General features: G+C 40.5%; 1 non-coding gene across 1 annotated transcript; it reads right to left on the minus strand.

Moving 5' to 3' along the window:
- Positions 1 to 5,021: 5,021 nt before the first annotated feature.
- On the minus strand, positions 5,022 to 5,129 carry LOC148562216 (small nucleolar RNA R71). Its single transcript, XR_015887851.1, has one exon. It is a non-coding gene; the product is annotated as a small nucleolar RNA R71 (small nucleolar RNA).
- Between the last annotated feature and the right edge of the window lie 1,108 nt (positions 5,130 to 6,237).

Consider the following 6,237-nt stretch of genomic DNA (forward strand, 5'->3'; position numbering starts at 1 on the left):
GCTTTTGAGATTTTGATGGATATTCTAGAGCGTCCTCCTTCGCTTAGGGTTTTCTTTTCTCTTTTTCAGGCCAAGGGTGTCAGGCGGGGATTGTGGGTGAATCTTAGTAGTCATCCTCGTCGTTCTGTCTTCTCTTTGTATAAGTCTTCCTATAAGGAATTTAAGACTATGTTTGTTAAAATTAGAAGTGTGGAGGAGGAGTTTCCGTTTTACCTGAACCAATGTTTAGAGGAGAGGTTCCCTATTTCTTGGTCTCCGGAGCCTGTTCAAGTGCTTGATGTGGATGATAGGGTGCTTGATGATGATATTATTCTGGAGTTTTTTGTTAGAAATGTTGGAAACTAGTGGGCTTTTATCGGTGGCCGAGTTATTAAAGTGGGAATCGGATAAGGAGGCAGTGTTGGACTATTTAGGTAATTAGTTTTGATGTAGGGCTTTGGTGCTTTTAATGTTGTTTCTGATGTTTTGTTTATCTTGTTTGCAGCTGAGAAGACCCCCACTATCACCACTGCTGGGCTAAAGTCCTTTTTTAGCCAGAGAAGGGTGGTGGTGCTGTGGGGCAGGCCGAGGTTAATCCCCGTCCAAAAAGAAAAAGGGGAAAGGGTTGTGCCGAGGTGGTTGAAAGCAAATAGGAGAATTCTCCTATTTTACCAATTGTGGAGGCTGTATATGAGTCTTAGAAAAGGCTTCATGTCTATCGTGAGGATGATTGTATGAGGTCTCTGTGGTCAAGGTTCTTTCCCTTTGCCACCCTTGCTAACGAGATGTGCCATTTTCCTGATGATACGAAGATGATTGGGGAAGTTGGTCGGGCTAGGATCAGTCCTTTCCTTCAGGTAACTTTATTTGTTTGTTCGTGTTTGCTGTATTCTCCATTTTTGGTTGATTGACGTTTTTTATGGCAGTTTATTGGGGCTCGGATTGTTGCGATCGGGAGGGCTGAAGAGCTTGCTATCGAGTCCAAGGTAAAGGATTCTGCTGATATTGCTAAGCTGTCAGCTGCCGTTCAGGAGAAGGAGAAAATGATTGTTGAGCTTTCCTCATCTCTGAAGGGGAAAGAGACCGAGCTGGCTGAGGAGAAACGCCTTCATTTTTCTGTTGCCGAAAATAATACGGTTTTGAAATCTGATAATGGTTGGTTGGCGGCGCGAGTGAAAGAATTAGAGAATGATGTCTATGAGGCTTTTGCTCAAGGTTTTGAGCGAGCTACTTCTCAGGTCCGGGTTCTGTTTCCCGAGGTTGAGGTTGGTAAGCTTGATGCTACGAAGATTATTGTGAATGGAGAGCTGATTGATGATGAGGCTGACAAGCCAAGTGATAGTTCTAGCATTGGCGATAAGATAGAATGAAAATTGTTAGTTTGTTAATGTTTTGTGGTTTTTTTATTTTTGATGTTTTTGGATATTGCTGGAGTTTTCGGCTTTTGTTTAAGTTGTTGCTGATTGTATGGTTTGGTTATTGTGACTTTTCCCGAGTATGAAGCTCGGTTTAGACTTTTTGAATATCTATGCATATATATTTGACTATTTTTTGTGTGTATGAGTACTATAGGCGTCTGATACAAGGATTTATACCGGTTCGGAATTCCACATAATAATTCCGTTGTTAGTATAGTCCAAACCAATAGTCAATCCTCAAATCAAATTAAATTTTGGTTTTGTCACAATTAACAAACCCCAAATGAAAATTAACCGAAGTATTTGAACTCCGGGTCGTCTCACGAGGAGTTGCAATGAAGTGTATGATTATTGGCTATGAAGGATGTAAGGGGGTTTTTTTTATTGATAAAGGGGCAAGGAAGTAAATGGATAAGAATTTAAATGACAAGAAGAGTAAATCATGCAAGTATACTAAAGAAAGCAAGTAATAAAGAGAGACATTCATGGCAAGAATTGAGATCATAGGCTTTCTATCCTAGTCATACATTGATTAATTCATCTTATTTAGTCAACTCCAACAAACGGAAGAAGGTATCATGTCATCTTCACATAGGGAGAATGTCAAACAAGACTAATTAATCATGTCACAAATATAAACAAGAATTTATCTTATTACGTCATCTCCAACATTGGAAGAAGATTTAGGTTATCTTCCATGAGAGAAAGTCTAACAAGACTAGCTAATCTCAATCCGAAAGTCCTAATCAACTTACTAATTAAATTAGCAAAAGATTAGCGTCAATGGAAACAATATTAGCTAACAACTCTAGATCACCAACATGAGTTGGGTTTTTATGACTCAAGATTGCCTAATTACTCTTTCCAAGCCAAGAATGCTCAAAATCTATTCTAAAGCCCAACCAAGCATTTTGTCAAACACTTGGTGGGTACTAAAGGAAAGTATGGTAAAAGTGCAAGAATAATAAATCTACCAACTACTAATTGCAAGAAAAGTAAATCACGACTCAAATCAACAATTAAAAGAACATCAAACATTAAATTTCATTAAAAGAGATCTAAATCCTACATGAGCATCCATGAACATAAGAGAGAGCATAAAAGGAAAATTAACAAGAAAACTAAGAAGATTAAGACAATAGAACACTAAAATATAATGAGAATTAAAATCAAAAGAAGAATTGAAAATTGGATTTAAGAAAATTAGACCTAAACTACCCTAAATTCTAGAGAGAGGAGAGAGCCTCTCTCTCTCTAGAATTCTACCTAAAACATGATGAAAAACTAAACAATGACTACTTGGTTCATTCCCCCTTCAATCCTTGGGTTCAATAGCATCAGAAATGAGTTGGATTGGGCCCAAAGTGCTTCAGAAATCGCTGGGGGCAATTTCACTTTAGTGGGCCACGGACAGCATCGGCGCGCACGCGTACATGGCGCGTGCGCACCCCTGAGCGCGAAGTAACTGATAAACCACTATTTCATGGTTTATATTGTGTTTAATTGTGTGGTTTTATCATGATCTTTGCCCACTTATTCATTAAATAAGCATGCATTTATATTTCCTTCCTAAAGATGTTTTATGGTTGAAAACTTGCTTCCTAGAGACTTTTAATTATGTATTTTATTTCTCCCTTATTTCATTCGATGCCGTGATCTGTGTGTTAAGTGTTTCAGGCTTTATAGGCCATGAATGAGTTGGAGATTGGAAGGGAAGCCTGCAAAAATGGAAGAAACACAAGAAATTGAGGAGATGACCAGCGAGAAGCGACGCGGCCGCATGGATGACGCGACCGCGTGGAAGAGAGCAATTTGAAGCGACGCGGCCGCATGGATGACGCGACCGCGCGACATGGAATAGCACGAGTGACGCGGCCGCATGGACGACGCGTCCGCGTGGCAAAGCAAAAACGCGGATGACGCGTCCGCATGAGCGACGCGATCGCGTGACGTGCGTGATCTGCATAATTTGCAGATTCGCTGGGGGCGATTTCGGGCCCTATTTTGACCCAGTTTTCGGCCCGGAACAGCAGACTAGAGCCAAAGAACATGCAGAAACCAAAGACAACATTCATTCTACACAGTTTTAGTTTTTAGATCTAGTTTTACTCCTCCTCTAGGTTTTCTCTCTACACGTTCATAGTTCTTAGGATTTAATTTTCACTTACCTTTTTGGCATTGGAACACTGAGAAGAGTTATTACCTCATCAAGACTTCATCATTCTAGTTTGTTTTCTTTACTTGGCTTCACTCTTCCATGTTCTTTGCTTTGTTAATTTTACCATTGGAATATTTTTAGGATTATTTAATACAAGGATCACCTTTATTTTTAATTGACTATTTCGATTTTTATTTCCAATGTCTTCCTTTAATTCCTTTTTATATGCTATGAATTCTACATTCACAATGAGCGAGTAGTTCCCTAACTTGATGGGGAATTGATTGAAAGGAACCCTTGACTTAGAAGGCTTGAAAGAAAAATTGTAATTGGGTTTATGGTTGGATTGCCTCCTAATCACTGACACCAATCCCTTTTAATTAAGTGGAATGCAACTTGTGAACGGACGTGGCATTCCAACTTGTTTGACTTTCCTTCACCTAGCGAAGGATAACTAAACAGGACAACCTTCAATTGTCAATTAATCCTGAGAGCATTCCAACAATAATAGGAATTCCAACTAATCAATTCCCAGTCAAGGCCTTTATTTACACTATTCAAATTCACCAAATAAATTTCCTATTTGCTCAATTCAACCCTTTTTGAAAACCTCTGATTAATAAAATAGCACACTTTTCTGCAACTCGTTGGGAGACGACCTGGGATTCATACTCCCAGTATTTTAAATTCAATTTTCTGTGACACCTTTCTAAGTTGATAGGCGGATTTTTGGCGAATTAAGAACTATACTTGCAACGTATATATTTTAATAATTTTTAATTCGCTAATTTCTGCCCGCATCAATTTTTGGCGCCGTTGCCGGGGAGTTGCAATAGAGTGCTAAAGTTATTGATTAGAATTTATTTATTTGCATTTTATTTTATTTTGCTACTATGAGCTGCCTGTTTCTTTCGTCCAATGACGCGTTCACTTCCTGATCCGTGCTTGCTAATATTCGATCCTGAAATTGAACGGACTATTTCACAAATAAGGCGAGCTCGGTGTCGGTTAGCCCGCTCTGAGGGCGGATCTGAAAGTGAACTTGAGGAAGAAACCAGCTCCCGTTCTACTGATTCGGTTGATTCACGTGCAGACGACATGGCAGCTAGGAGAGTTACCATCCAGGAGGAAGGAGCCCATGATTTTACAATGCAACCGTTTCAAGCGCATCACCCAGCGGTGGCTACAGATTTGGAATTAAAGACCGCACTGCTCAATTTGATGCCCAAGTTTCATGGCTTACCTGCTCAAGAGCCTATCAAGCACCTGCGAGATTTCCAAGCAGCCTGTTCTACTGTCAGGCGAGATGGTACAGATGAAACTTCAATTCTGCTGAAAGCTTTCCCATTTTTTCTTGAGGAAAAAGCAAAAGAGTGGTACTACACTCAACCCCTAGCAAATGTATCCAACTGGGATACGCTCAGAAAAAGTTTTTGGAGAAATTCTTTCCATCTGAAGTTACTGATAAACTAAGGAAAGATATTTCCACTATTGTTCAAGATGACAACGAGACTCTCTTTGAATATTGGGAGCGCTTCAATAATCTTCTGGAAGCATGCCCCCACCACATGATTGACAAGATAGTGTTACTCAGTTATGTCACACAGGGCCTGAGGCCCCAAGATAAAACCACATTGGAAAGTGCTAGCAATGGGTCTATGAAGAAGTAAAAGACCACTGATGAGGCATGGCAATTGATCAGCGACTTAGCTGAATCCACTAGGAACCACAGACAGAAGCAAGGCCGTTCAAAAGCCGTTGCAGAAGTATCCTCTAGCAGAGAGACTGCTGCTCTAACTCAGAGTATCTGTGAGATGACCAACTTGCTGAAGCAGATGTAATTGAATCAACAACAAGTTCAGCAAGATCAACCTTCTCCAGCACAGCAAAGCCAATAGTTAGTCCCACAGAGAGTTTGCGGAATTCGTACTGATTATAGCCATTATACTGATGAATGCCCACAACTCCAATAAGAAGACAACATGGTGGACTCCACTCATAACTTCTATGATCGCCCCAACCAAGGGTACAATCAAGGTGGAAATAATAACCATGGATGGCAGGACAATTCTAACCAGAATTGGAGGAACAACAATAATAGAGGAGGCAGAGATAATCAGGAAAATCAGAGGTGGAATAATAACAACAACAGGCAGCAGAACCAACCTTACAGAGCACCTCACTTGAGGCAATCCCAAGGACCACAGAATACCCAACAGCAGACCTCTCAATTTACTCATTCTTCTTTATCTCCTAATGAAGAGTTACTACAATCTTTTGAGCGGAGACAACAGACCATGGAAAATAACATTATGAATAACATTAATGCCAGTCTAAATGGTCTGACCTCTACTTTGCAAGCTCTTGTTTCACAGATTGGATCAATGCAAAATTCCAGTAACCAACCTTCAAGCTCCACTGGAATCCCCTCTCAACCATTACCCAATCCAAAGGGAGGCATTAATGCCATCACCCTGAGGTCCGGAACCATACTGCAGGAGAGGAATCAGGAGGAGCCAAGCTCACCAGAACACGCCTCAGCTGAAGAGGTAGTAGAAATAGAAGATGTCGAAGAAGAAGAGGACATACAGGACATAGCTGAAGAAGAAGAAGTGCAACCACAAGATGAAGCACCAAAAGGCGCAGACATTGCAGAAAACACTACTCCCATTCCCTTTTTAC

The sequence above is a fragment of the Arachis ipaensis genome, chromosome B6, assembly GCF_059453495.1.
Source record: "Arachis ipaensis isolate K30076 ecotype BB chromosome B6, ASM5945349v1, whole genome shotgun sequence".
Lineage (NCBI taxonomy): Eukaryota > Viridiplantae > Streptophyta > Magnoliopsida > Fabales > Fabaceae > Arachis > Arachis ipaensis.